General features: G+C 45.7%; 1 pseudogene; it reads right to left on the bottom strand.

Moving 5' to 3' along the window:
- Positions 1 to 2153: 2153 nt before the first annotated feature.
- On the bottom strand, positions 2154 to 2900 carry LOC133339083 (dynein heavy chain-like; annotated as a pseudogene).
- Positions 2901 to 14464: the final 11564 nt, after the last annotated feature.

Genomic DNA, 14464 nt, shown 5'->3' on the forward strand with positions numbered 1-14464 from the left:
CATGTTACATATCCCGATGATCTGGTAATTGCTGCTCACTCAGAGGAGTAGTTGGAAGCGCTGCTGCTGAAACTGGAGGTTGCCACTAAGTGGTGGGGACTTACCATCATCCCCACCAAAACTAAGCACCTGCCTGGATATTGTGTACCATTGGACACTCCACCCCCACAACTCTCAATTGGTGATAGGGCAGTTGTGGAGAGAGTGGAGAGTTTCCCATACCTGGACAATGACCGGCTCCGGTTTAACAGCAGAGGTCTCACTACCGAATCAGTCGAGCAGCATTATATTTTCATCAGTTGCGTAATGCTGTGCGGAAGCTACCTGGTCTGTCGCTCTGCACGAAGCTTCAGGTCTTATCAGCCACAGTCATTCCTTCCCTTCTCTATGCTTGCTTAATGTGGACCCCCTAATGGACCATCTTCGCCGGTTAGAAACATTTAGGCTGGCCTGCCTACCATCCATATTGGTTTTAACCAGGCTGGATTGTGTGAGGAGCTCACAAATCCTTGAAAGATCTGGACAAGTCCAATCGGTGTACTCCTCTGTCAGGCAAGCAGGCGTTGGCTGGGCCATGTAGCCTGCATGCCCAGCTACCGCAAGCCTAAACAGATTTTATTCAGCCCGATCGAGGGGACTAAACGGGCGCGGCACGGGCTAGAGAAGAGATGGAGTGATGTGGTACAGGAAGATGTGGAGCTGAGTGGACTTGCCGATGACCTGGTACCAGCGGTGTCAAGATCGGCCTCTTCAGAGGAGGCTCGTGAAGGACGCTACTGGGCAGTTGGAGGCAGTCGCCCTCCAACAACAACGGAGGGCGGAGGAGCTACGCTCACAACGAGCGGAGCGCCAGGTGGCAAAAGCACAGCAAGTTGGCACAGTATGGGGCACAGGTGGTGCATCAGCCAGTCGTCTCAGTCAGTCGACCTGTGGCATCTGGGTCTGCCCCTTGACCTCCTGCCAGCGGGCATTCGACACTTCACGTAGCCTTAACGTGCACATAGCCTGGCACAAGTGTCGTGGTAACGTCACCGCCACTTAGTGGTGAATGGCGGTTGTTGTTGTTGAGTGTGTGGGTGAGTAATTGATTGGGTGTATGTGCGACCCAAAGTCTCACATAGACCCACATATTCACATAGAGACCTGCAAACTCAAACAGAGCGCCATTTACTCGAACAGAAACCAACAGACTCACACAAAGACCCACATACTCACAGAGAGACACGCACATTCATGTAGAGGCCTCCAGATACACACAGAGCCCCATCGACTCACACGGAGATCCACATACTCACACAAATAACCACATACTCGCATCGGGACCCACTGACTCACAGAGAGACCCACAGGCTCGCAAAGAAACCCACGGGCTCACACAGAGACCCACTGACTCATACAGAGACCCACAGATTCACGGCGAGACCCACAGAATCACACAAAGAACCACATACTCGCAAAGGAACCCACTGACTCGCAGGGTTACCCACAGGTTCGCAAAAAGACCCACAGACTCAAGCAGAGATCCACGGACTAAACAGAGACCCACTGACTCAGAAAACCCACAGACTCATACAGATACCCACAGATTCAAGTAGAGACCTGCAGATATAAATTGGGCCACACCGACTCACACAAAGACCCACTGACTCACATAGAGACCCACAGACTCACACGGAGACACACCGACTCACAAAGAGACCCACTGACCCACACAGAGACCGACAGACTCACACGAGGACCCAGAACCTCACATGGAGACCTACAGACTTACAACGAGTTACAAGTACACACACAAAGACCCACACACTAACATAAACACCCACAGACTCACACAGAGACCCACATACTCACAGAGAGCCCGATATACTCTCAAAGAGACCCATTGACTCACAGAGAGTCCCACAGGCTCGCAAAGAGACACAGACTCACACGGAGACCCACAGAATCACAATCATTTTTTATACCCCAATAATACTCTTAATAACGAAGAGCTGCGTTTGTTGAGTTGTGTCTGTGAATGGAGTGATGGGGTCGAGTGATCCTTGACATTCAGAAACGATGACCAGATTTCTTTTTTTTAAACGATTTTCTGTTTTAACAGGTTACCCAGTTACAATTTTGCAACCGCTAGGCGATTGTTGTAGAATGTTCTGCTAGCAAATCCCCACACAGGAGTTAGCGTGTATTGCATAGTGCGTAATGTATAGGGTGTATTGTATAGCGTGTATTGTATATCTTGTATTGCATAGCTTGCATTGCATAGTGTGTATTGCATAGTGTGTATTGTATGTCTTGTATTGAATATCGTGCATTGCTTAGCGTGTATTGAATACAGTGTATTGCATAGTGTGTATTGCATAGTGTATATTCCAGAGCGTGTGTTGTATACTGTGCATTGCATAGTGTGTATTGCATAGTGTGTATTGCATAGTATTTATTGCATAGTGTATATTGCATAGTGTGTATTGCATAGTGTGTATTGCATAGTGTGTGTTGCATAGTGTGTATTGCACAGTGTGTATTGCATAGTGTGTATTGCATAGTGTGTTTTGCATAGTGTGTATTGCATAGTGTGTATTGCATAGTGTGTATTGCATAGTGTGTATTGCATAGTGTGTGTTGCATAGTGTGTGTTGCATAGTGTGTATTGCTTAGCGTGTATTGCTTAGCGTGTATTGAATACAGTGTATTGAATATCGGGTATTGCATAGTGTGAATTGGAAAATATGTATTACATAGCGTGCATTGAATACCGTGTATTGCATATCGTGTATTGCATAGTGTGTGTTCCATAGCGTGTGTTGTATACTGTGTATTGCATAGTGTGTATTGCATAGTGTGTATTGCATAGTGTGTATTGCATAGTGTGTGTTGCATAGTGTGTGTTGCATAGTGTGTGTTGCATAGGGGAGCGGTAGTGTAGCGGTTAGCGCGCTGCGCTATGAACCTGGCGACCCGGGTTCGATTCCCGCTCACGGCCAACACCAGTGACGATTATCTGAACCGGTCCTGGGCCTCACCTAGTTCGACTCAGCCTTAAATGAGTACCTGGTTCGGTGTGTAAACATCGCCACTGGGGAGACAAAGGCGGTCGGGCGTGGTGCTGGCCACCCACCCCCTCGTGTACCGTTCCGGCCTTCATAGGTGCTCGCTAACAGCACTTGCCCCTACAGTCTGCTTAGGCTACACGGGGGATCTTTGTTGCATAGTGTGTGTTGCATAGTGTGTGTTGCATAGCGTGCATTTCACGGGGTGCGCTGTGTAGCAATGATTCGTCAACGAAGGTGAGACAAAGGCGTTCGGGCGGCCGGCCGGATGCAGTGCTGGCAAAAAAAAATATTCCAGCACCTGCAACATTTTGTGTCTTCACAGACGCTCACTGCACTTGCCTCGAGAATCTCCAGAATGCTATCTGGGTCGTCTTTGGCTGTGTAGATGGTTGAGGGGGTGGGGGGATGGGTGGTGGGAATAGTGGGGGCAGCCCTCTGGGGGTCTGTGGCGAGGCTATTTTTAGAAACGGGGTGATGCTGACACTGGGACATGGGGAGACACGGGAGGGACGAAGGGAATGTACGGGGAGACGCTGATTACACGGGGAGACACAGGGATACATTGATTACACGCGGAGACAAGGGGGGCACGGGGAGAGACACGGGGAGACACGGGGAGACACTGATTACACGGGGAGATACGGGGAGACACGGGGAGAGACACGGGGTAGACACGGGTAGACACGGGGGGACACGGGGAGACACAGGGAGACACTGATTACACGGGGAGACACGGGGAGACCGAGAGACACAGAGAAACACTGATCCCATGGTGAGTCACCGGGAGACACTGATTACACGGTGAGACACGGGGAGACAGAGAGACACGGGGAGACAGAGAGACACAGGGAGACACTGATTACACGGTGAGACACGGGGAGACACGGGGATACACTGATTACACAGAGACACGGGGAGACACGGAGAGATCCATAGACTCACAAAGTGACCCCAAGATTCGATTATTATTTTTGTGACGTTATGAGTCTCTGTGTGAGTGCATGGGTCTCGATGTGAGTGTACGGGTTCTCTGTTAGTCTATGGGTCTCTGTGTGAGTCTATGAATGTCTGTGTGAGTCTATAGGTCTCTGTGTGAGTGCATGGGTCTCGATGTGAGTCTATGAATGTTTGTGTGAGTCTATAGGTCTCTGTGTGAGTGCATGGGTCTCGATGTGAGTCTATGAATGTTTGTGTGAGTCTATAGGTCTCTGTGTGAGTGCATGGGTCTCGATGTGAGTCTATGAATGTCTGTGTGAGTCTATAGGTCTCTGTGTGAGTCTATGAATGTTTGTGTGAGTCGATGCGTTTCTGTGCGAGTGTGAGTCGTATTATTAACGCAACAATAACGATCATAATAATGCATTTAATAATAGGGTTTCCCCCCTGTTTTGCAAACAAAAAACACACTGATAATAAATGCATATATTATACAAGTATTGTGGTTAATGCACACATGATTCCGTGTAAAAATATGTTTCAGTTTTGTTGCCAGAAAAAAGGGTAAAAACCCTATTATTATATTTTGGTACTGGCAAAGGAGGTCTAATGATGAAGAATGCATTTTCTCTCTCACACATACTCTATCTTGCTCTCTCTCCCTCTCTCTCTCCTCTCTCACACTCTCGCTCTTTATCTCTCACACATTTTCTCTCCTTTGTTTACGCTCAGAGGAAACAAGAAGATGCTCGGTGTAGTCGGCACTTTGCTTTGTTCATCATTTCGTTTTTTTTTGTTTTTTTTTAATGCTTTGCTTTATGTAAAACCCCCCTTTTTAAATGAAAGATTTCACAATATATTTATTTTCTCTCTCTCGCTCTTTATCTCTCACACACACTCTCTCTCGCTCCGTCATTGAGCAGGAGTCACCGCTGCTATGAATAGAATCTTATCAGGGTTACTAGCGGCGTCATCACGCGTATACACACATCACACGTAGAAACAGTCGCATATACACACTCACACAGAGACGCCTCACACACATGCACAAAGACAAAGATCCCCCGTATATCATTAACATACTTGTTGGGGCAAGTGCTGTTTAAGGAGCACCTATGAAGGCTTGAACGGTACGCATGGGGGTGGGTGGCCAGCACCACGCCCGACCGCCTTTGTCTCCCTAGTGGCGATGTTTACAACACACCGCACCAGATACTAATTTGAGGCTGAGTCGACCTAGGGGAGGCCCAGCACCGGTTCAGATAATCGTGACTGGTGTTGGTGGCTATAAGCCAGAATCAAACCTGGGTCGCCAGGTTCGTAACGCAGCACGCAAACCACTACACGACCGCTCCCCACACAGACATACACACAACAACAACAACAACCGCCATTGGCCACTAAAGTGGCGGTGACGTCACCACGACGCTTGTGCCAGGCCATGTGCACGTTAAGGCCACGTGAGGTGTCGAACGCCCGCTGGCAGGAGATCACGGGACAGACCCAGGGGGGGGGCGTCCATAAATGACGTCACGCACCTGGGGGGGGGGGGGTCAGACATTTGTGACGATGTGTGACAATGGGGGAGGGGGGGGGTGAGAAATGTGACGTCACATCAAAATGCGCAACTTGAAATAAATATAGACAGCACGTTCTACTTAATTAAATATATATTTTATAAATGTTTTCTCCTACAACATCAGAGTGCAGTGCCACATTAAATACACACTACAATGACAATAGTTCAAAGCGATTTGAAGCATGTTATTCTTTGGTTCTTTCGGTTAAGTCACGTCTAAAGATAAAATAATAAATTAAATAATAGCATATTACGACGTTTCGATTGCAACACAAGCAATCATCATCAGGCATAAAAGAAATAGCAACAAAAATCTAACTAGAAAACTATAGACAGACATATGTCTGCAGTCACGAAAGCTCCAAAATTAATATTGAAGCATGTTTTTTTTTTGGGGGGGGGGGGGCAGAGCTTTGTGACGTCATATCTGAGGGGGGGTCTGACTTTTTGTGACGCCGTGTGACAATGGGGGGGAGTGGGACAAAATCGTCCAAAATCGCGTGACGTCATTTATGGACGGCCCCCAGGTGCCATGGGTTGGCTGACTAAGATGACTGACCCATGCACCACCTGTGCCCACTACTGTGCCAACTTGCGGTTTTAGCTGCCCGGCGCTCCGCTCGTGGTTGTGAGCGTCGCTTCTCTGCCCTCCATTCTTGTGTGCAACAAGAGCGTGCACGTGTGTTCACCACATCTACGCCTCTATATAAGGAACGAAACAGGTGGACTTCACAAATCTGGCTGTTGCCTGATGAAGCTAGTTGGAATTACGGACTATAAGTCGTATTCAGATTGTAAATGTTGTGGCTTGGCTCTCCAACACACCGGTGTGCTGTACTAGTGACGAACGTTGGCTCATCCCTCTGATTGGTTGATGGCCCAGGCGGCGGAGCCTATCCCACCGATCGGTGATCGGCGGTGAACTCTCGTATTACACCAGTATTAAATGGATGGGGATAAATGTGATCTCGTCACTTTGTGAGCCCAATCAGGTGCGAAGACCAGAGGGGTGTCAGTGGTTAATGAATTCACGTTTGGTGCTATTATTTAAATCTCTGCATTAAGTTCCTCTTTTTTTATTATATTGAATTAAGAGTGTGAATTGTGACGCAAGATCTGCTGAGACAGCTTTAGCCTTCCGTCGGCCAAAGTTTCCTGGGGAGGAGTGCTTATTAAAATAGCTCTACCAATGGTAATCCCTATTGAAGTATGCTACCCTTTGTCGGCAATGCATTTAAATAATGTACTATTTGCTGATTCGCTTCCACGCAGCACTTCTTTCAATTTCGATAGATTCTTTAATTAGTCTTGGCCAGTAGTAACTTGTTTTGCACGAAACTTGAACATTATCAAAATAAATAATAATAGGGGTTTTCCCCTTTTTTTCTGGCGACAAAACTGAAACCTTTTGCAAGGAATCATGTTTACATTAACCACAATACTTGCAGTCAGAATGCAAACAAAAAACAACACTCTGATAATTTATGCATTGTCCTTGGAACTGATTAGTCCACACCAGAGACAGCTTTCCTTAGAGCCTAGTCTCATACGGTGCTCGACCAGATGACGCCAAAAGGCGCACAGTTCAAAGACAACGCAATATCAGAGTAATGAGTGCTCGAGGTAAGCATCTACATCATGAGGCCTCCTTTGCCTGTACCAAAATATACTAATAGGGGTTTTCCCCTTTTTCTGGCGACAAAATTGAAACCTTTTGCCAGAAAAAAGGGGAAAGACCCTATTATTATATTTTGGTACTGCCAAATAAGGCCTCATGATATTATCAAAATCAATTGAGTGTCCTTGTTGGCATGCGTGTTCTGCTACTGCTGACAGTTATATTTGGGATAATTTAATATTTCTCTGATGTTCTTTTAGTCTCGTGCTAATCATTCGTCCTGTTAGCCCAACATAACTTTTACCACACGCCCAGTTAATCCCGTGCACACCTTTTGTTGATAGCTTCGGTAATACATCTTTTGTACCAGATATTAATTTCTGTATTTTATGTACCGTGCCAAATCTGACTCGGATGTTTTGTTTTTCCAAACATCTGGCTAGTTAATAAGTTACTCCCGCAATGTATGGTATTTTGATCGTTTTAATTACTTTGGCAGTTTCAATTCTCTTGTTATTTGATTTGCAGCGCTTCTTTAACGTGTTGAATTTCACTTCTCAGACTGTCACCATCTAACACTTCTTAGCTCGATGAATGAGCGTCTTCATAAGAGCAGATTGCTGTGCGGGGTAATGGTGTGACTCTGCATTCAGATAAGCGTCAGTATGTATTTTCTTTTGGTAAACAGTGTTATTTTACCATTTCTACCCCGTCTGAGCAGAATATCCAGAAATGGTAGAGTTTTGTCAGCTTCCATTTCTATGATGAACTGGATAGATGGGTTTTGCGAGTTGAGATGATTTTGAAATGCATCCAGTGTACTTTGCCGTGTGGCCAGTCCACCAATGTGTCATCCACATATCTAAACCAATCAAATGGTTTGAGTGTGCTTGTAGCTATTGCTTTTGTTGCAAAATCTTCTATGTACAAATTCGCTATCACAGGAGACAAAGGAGAGCCCATTGCTGCTCCTTCCTTTTGTTTATAGAAGTCACCTTGCCACAAGAAGTAAGTGTTCTTTAGACAGTGTTCAGCTCGTCTTGGGATACATTTGGCTAAACCTTTGTTCGTTACCAGAGGGTTTTAATGACACATTCATATATTTACGCGATCTAACACAAAAACCTCTATTATGGATGATATTGGTCGCGAAAGCCTACGTGTTATACTTCCTGACTGTCCGTGTCATGCACGCAGGGCCATATTATCCAACCGTCAAAGTAGGCACTGTGCCTCAGGTCTATTCACTCACCCATTCACTCAGCCACCCACTGACTGAATGATTCACCCGCCCATCAGCACCGTATTATCCAATAGGCCACAATATTGAGGCACTGTGCCCAGGGTCTACTCATTTACCCACTCACCCAGCCACCAACACATTCACTCATTCACCCATCCACCAGGTCCGTATTATCCAATTGCACTGTGTCTAGGGCCTATGAAAAAGGTTTGATAATGTTTTGTTTGTATGATAACAAACATATAACCAAGATATATTTTTGAATAAATATATTCATATGGCTGCTCGTTGCAAATTCTTAGCAGTGGTAACAAGTCATTGACTCGTTGTGAGGCATATTACACCTCACATAACATTCAAACTAATCTTTAAGGCTTAAACGAATGCAAAGCAATATGGCGTTTGCCATGTGTCAAAACTTTAGATTTGTTATTGATGAAAATGAACAGCATAATTTTAAAGCTGCGTAATCTGATATGATTATCAAAGTTAACAACATAGTTGAAGATTGTATTGCTTATATTTTTAGGCTTGCCTTGTTTTTTCTCAACAACTACTTATCTGCGGCACACAGGGCGCCGACATTCAATGATGGCACAGACTAAATAATGGACAATATCAGGAGCGAGATCTGTCCAGCAGCTGGACGAAGCAACGCGTGAAACAAACAGTGACAGCAGTGGTAGTAATGACATGGGGCACTAGTGCCAACTGGAGAGAGTTTTCACTGAATACCGAACAAAACAGAAGTGCCTAGTGCCTACAATAACTTTAACCTGGCCCTGCATTCACGCCGTCTTCATAACGTCGGGTGAGTATTTTCGGTTGTAATTAGATCACTACACAACATAAGCAAGTGGCATTAACCACCCAAAATAGAGGTTGTTTTTTGTTGGTGAAGTTAAATCGTGCGAACATAAATGTGTGTCGTTTAAACCCAGCACTACTACTCGATACACAGAACCAATTTATAAACGGGTTTGAAACGTTTTTCCACCGTTTCTCTGCCTGCTGTATTTTAAAGTTTGTGTGTCTCTCTCTTTTTCCCCGTGGTCGCGTGGGTTTTTTTCTACGTCCTCCAATTTTTCCCCTCTAAATTTAGAATTAACATGCCTTCAGAGTTATTCAACCGTTGCTATACATTGCCACGTGATGATCATAAGCCCACTTTGCTGAGTTATGATTTGTGATGGCCAGGTCGCTTCTGAAAACTAACCAATACAGCTCAATGGGGGCCTTACTTGGAATTAGTAAATAAATACACATATTATTTAAATATCTTCTGCACAGTGCTACACAAACCAATGGAATGGTCGTGCCACTCTACCTGATTCAAAATTACACCTGCACACACAGGCGAATCCCTCGCGTACAGCCGCCGTGGAAAGCTTTTTCGAATCTACGTTTAGCGCAGGGGGTCAAAGAAGAAGTTAAATAATTGTAGGGGCCAGAGTACATCTCCCCCCCCCGTCGTTTCACCGATAAGGTGAAAAGTAAATGGCTCTGGCTCCTGGCTATTCGGCTTTACTGCGGGACCCTGCCCAACCATCGTGAAGTTAATTTTCACAATCCTGAGCAGATGGTCAGTACAAATAATATTCCAAAGCCTGGCTTACTAAAGATATTATAGGGCCTTTGGCTCGGTCAATAAACATAGATGTTGGTACCGTTTAAAATTCCCTGAATATCTCCTTGTAGCAGATGAACATAAAATGGTCGTCTGGAATGCTCTTCATTTCAATGCTAGGAAGTCATGGGAGATATGCACTTTTAAATCATCTAGATTTAAAACTAACTTCTTTATAAATGCTTGTTGTTGTGTTTAGGTTGTTGTCTTTCGCCGCACCTCCAATTAGCACGGTTGGATAAGTACGGTGTCAAAGAAGTTAAATATAGATACATAATAGCCATAGACTTAACACTACCCATAGACTCAACACTACCCATAGACTCAACACTATCCATAAACTCAACATTGCACCTCCAATTAGCACGGTTGGCTACGTACGGTGCCAAAAGATTCAACATACATACTATCCATAGACTCAACACAAACATTAGACTCGACACCGCTCATAGACTCAACACTGTCCATAGATTCAACGGGTCCTTAATGATTGCAAGCAGACAGTCTGGGACTTCACATTGACGTTATATTAGTATGCCTTTAATCATGCAAATAAGGCAGAGATGTTAATACCAGTTGAAATCTTCTAGAACTCTGCTGTAGCATACAAACAGATAAACAAAGTAGCTTCCATGTAGGATCGCTTCCGTCTGAAACCCATACAGGGGCTCCACAACCCTCTCTTTAGCATTGCTGGCAAAGGGGACGATGTTGAATAAGTGGGGAGTGGTAGTCTAGTCGTGGTTAGTGTGCCGCGCTACGAACCCGGTGACACGAATTCGATTCCCGCTGGGGAGACAAAGGCGGCCGGCCGTGGTGTTGCCCATCGACTCCTTCGTGTGCCATGCCTGGCCTTTAAAGGTGCTCGCTAACAACACTTGCCCCAACAGCCTATTAAAGGCTATACGGGGGATCTTTGTCTTTTAATGTTGAATAATCATTGCCAGGATACTTTCCTGGCCACATATTGAGGAGGAGGAGAGAGATATATCCCTCTGGAGTTGTTACGATCTGTGCAGTCCCTTTTCTTATAAGAATCGGGGACCACTATGGGTATCCCTCCAATTCTGTGGAACCCGTCCAAGAGCTCCAGACTACTGTTGTTGTTGTCATTGTGATGTCAAGTAGGGCAGTCTGCACACAAGCGCCTCCATCCCTACTTTTTATTATTTTGTTCATGCTTGTTTATTTGGCACTTTACTTCGTTAATCATTGTCGTTTTTTTATTGCTTTAATAACGTAGCACAATGGTGGGACATAGGGAAAGTACAATTTACAAAAACTGTGTCAGTCGTTACATGGGGAAACACAAAACACGTTGACCAGGAAATGCAGGAGCTTGAGAGAAGGTTCCATAACGTAGAGCAAAGGTGGAAGATTGGGGACAATCCAGGCATAATACAGGAATACGTGGAGACTCTGGAATGTCTAAAAGGTTTTCCGAAAGAAAAGGCAAAAAGGGTCATTTTTACGTGTTCGTTTTACATACACGCTGGATATGCATGTTAGCTCAACACTTTTCTTCTCGTTAGGGAAGCAGAATGGTAAGCACAAAGCTATGGAGGTTTTATTTGATGACAAGGGGGTCCTTGTTTCAATACAATAATCAAATAGCTTCAACAGTAGCCCAGTACAATATAAATCTATTTTTCCAGAGTATATATCCACACAGACGCAAGATGAAATCTGGAAGGACCTGTGTACTTTGGGTGAAGAATACTTTCTGGAAGAAGAGGTCAAACAGGGTGAACTATACATGGCAGTGAATGCCATGGCCAGGAGCAAATATCCAGGCAATGATGGGCTGATGTGGGAGTGTTATCGCCATTTTTGGCACTCCCTGTGGCATGATTACAAAGCTATTAAAATGAAGCCGTGGATACCAACGTGATGCCTCAATCCTGGAGGAAAGCCGTGCTCACACTACTTCCAAAAATGGGTGACCTCAGACACCTGAAGAATTAGCGTCCAGTCTCAGTGCTGAGCATAAACTGTAAGATTCTTGTGAAAGCTGTATCTGCAAGGCTTAAGAGGGTGTTGGCTCAGGTTATTGGCAATGGCCAGTTATACACTAGTCCAGGGAGGACCATCCATGATGGTATTTTCTAAGTGAGATATTTGATCACTGTCGGAGCATTTTTACTTTTCACTTGCCTTTCTCTCCCTTGATCAAGAGAAAGCCTTGGACAGGGTTGATTACCGGTTTCTACTTGGCACCCTAAAAGCTTTTGGTTTTGGCACGAACTTCATACGGTTAGTTGGGGTTCTCTGCAGCATGGCCCAGTGTCTCGTCAAAGTTAACGGTGCACTAACTGCTCCTATCGACTTCATAAGAGTATTCAGTCAAGAGCTGTCCAGTGTCAGGGCAGCTCTCCACCGTCGTGGTGGAACCTTTTCTGTCTACTTTGACAGAGATCACCGGCTTAACTCTGAAGGAGCCCGATATGAAAGAGACTCTTCCAGCATGTGCTGACGACATTCTTCTTACGAAGCTTTGACGATATTGAACTGTTACACGAGTGCCAAGAGATATATTATCGTGCGTCTTCCTCCGGATGAATTGAGAGAAATGCAGTGGGCTACTCGGTTTTGGTTTTGGCACGAGCTTCATTTGGTTAATTGGGTTGCTCTACAGTATGCTCCGGTGTCTCGTCAAAGTTGTCGGTGCGCTAACTGCTCCTATACACTTTAAAATAGGTATCAGGCAAGGGGTGTCCTATGTCAGGACAGATCTAACACCCTCATTGTGGAGCCTTTTCCGCGTCTACTTGACGCCGACTAAACTCTGAAGGGGCCCAGTATGAGAGTGACTCTCACCAGCACATGCCGATGACATTCTCCTGTTTTTACAAAGTTTTGGCAAGATCGAACGGCTACACGAGTGCCAAGAGGTATATTCTCGTGCGTCCTCCTCCAGGATAACCTTTGTGAAGTGCAGTGGGCTTCTTGTGGGGGAAAGTGGGACAAAGCCAGTTCCCCGAGTTGGCCAAAACACTGTTGTGGAGCAAACAGTGTCTGCGCCATTGCAGCATGCTCCTGGAACCTGGGGATATAAACCGTTACATAATAATTGGGATCGTTTTGAAGAGGTGCTGAGCCCGCCCGAAGCGCTCTATGAAATACAAATCGAGGGCGTGGCTATGCACGACAGACAGACAAATAATCCCTGGTGGGCAGTGTGGAACTGTTGTTCCTACCTGTACTTATGTCATAGTCATGCCAATACTACATTCTATCATACAAAAAAAAACTATATTTGTATATGTTATGTTTCGACTTGGGTCTAATTGTCCACGGTCAACTGACGTTGGTTGTAATTGAATTGGCCACGGTCCCTTACGTTACAGGCAAGCTTCAGGGCCACTTCCTGGAGTCATGGAGTTTTGCCATTACTAGTACATTTCATAAAAGCGTGTTTTCAAAAAAGTTTTCTAAAATAATACTTATTTCTAAATAACCTGGGGGGCCTGCAGTGCATCACACGGCTCTTTTGTATGGACATGACGGGCTATTCCACTCATGCAGATTCCCCACTTCTACAGGAGTGGCCTACAGACCAGGGATTTTCTCGTCACTACCCCGACGGAATAAACCCCCGGTCAGCATCAGAATTATCTCACGAGGCGCTGTTGCGGAACCCCAACAGAGCACTATCCCTCTCTTGTTTAGGCCCAACCATGGAGAAACGCGTGGTAGGCACGTGTCTCATGCGGGTGGGCGATCTGGTGAAACCAGGCACGGAGGGGCAGTGGGTTCTCCCTACCAAGATAGCTGCAATGACTGGAATGCACTCGGGTAGACTTGCTGCGAAGCTTGTGAATGAAGTACATAGTAAGGCTTTCTCAATAGGAGTGGGGAGCGTACCTGCCCTGAGTGCTGGCGACGAGTCTGCTAGCGGTGGCCGAGTGTCACCAAAGCTGAATATCGTCCCAGCAAAGGAAGTACTCAACTCTCTTCTTCAAAGCAGCACTTGGGGCACACACCTCAGGGAATGGCCAGGAGGGGGTGCTTCTCAGATGTAGAGCGGAGGAAGCTGTTGCGCTCAAATGCTCCAATTCCATCATTAGCAAATAATAATGTCACGCAAAGGCCATGCTTTGGGGGAGACGATGCCCTTGCATTGATCGCGTGAGGCCTCATTGGGAGCTCTTTTACTCCAATCCATCGTATATGCGCTAGGATGACCTGAGCTGGAAGCATTGCCCATGGGACGGTGACCACCATGAACACATTTCTGGCACATTTCACAGAGACAAAAACAAAAATGTGTGTATCCTGTGGTGAGATCGAAACAGGAGCGGATCGATGTGCGCACTGCAAAACGCCTAGACTCACCTCTATAAGCTGCTACGAAATATCCTACTATAGGGGGAACGAGGGCACCAACGATATAGAAGGGTTGGTGAACAAT

This window comes from Lethenteron reissneri, unplaced genomic scaffold (genome assembly GCF_015708825.2).
Source record: "Lethenteron reissneri isolate LAM-NWPU_2019-01 unplaced genomic scaffold, ASM1570882v1 scaffold_1640, whole genome shotgun sequence".
Classification (NCBI taxonomy): domain Eukaryota; kingdom Metazoa; phylum Chordata; class Hyperoartia; order Petromyzontiformes; family Petromyzontidae; genus Lethenteron; species Lethenteron reissneri.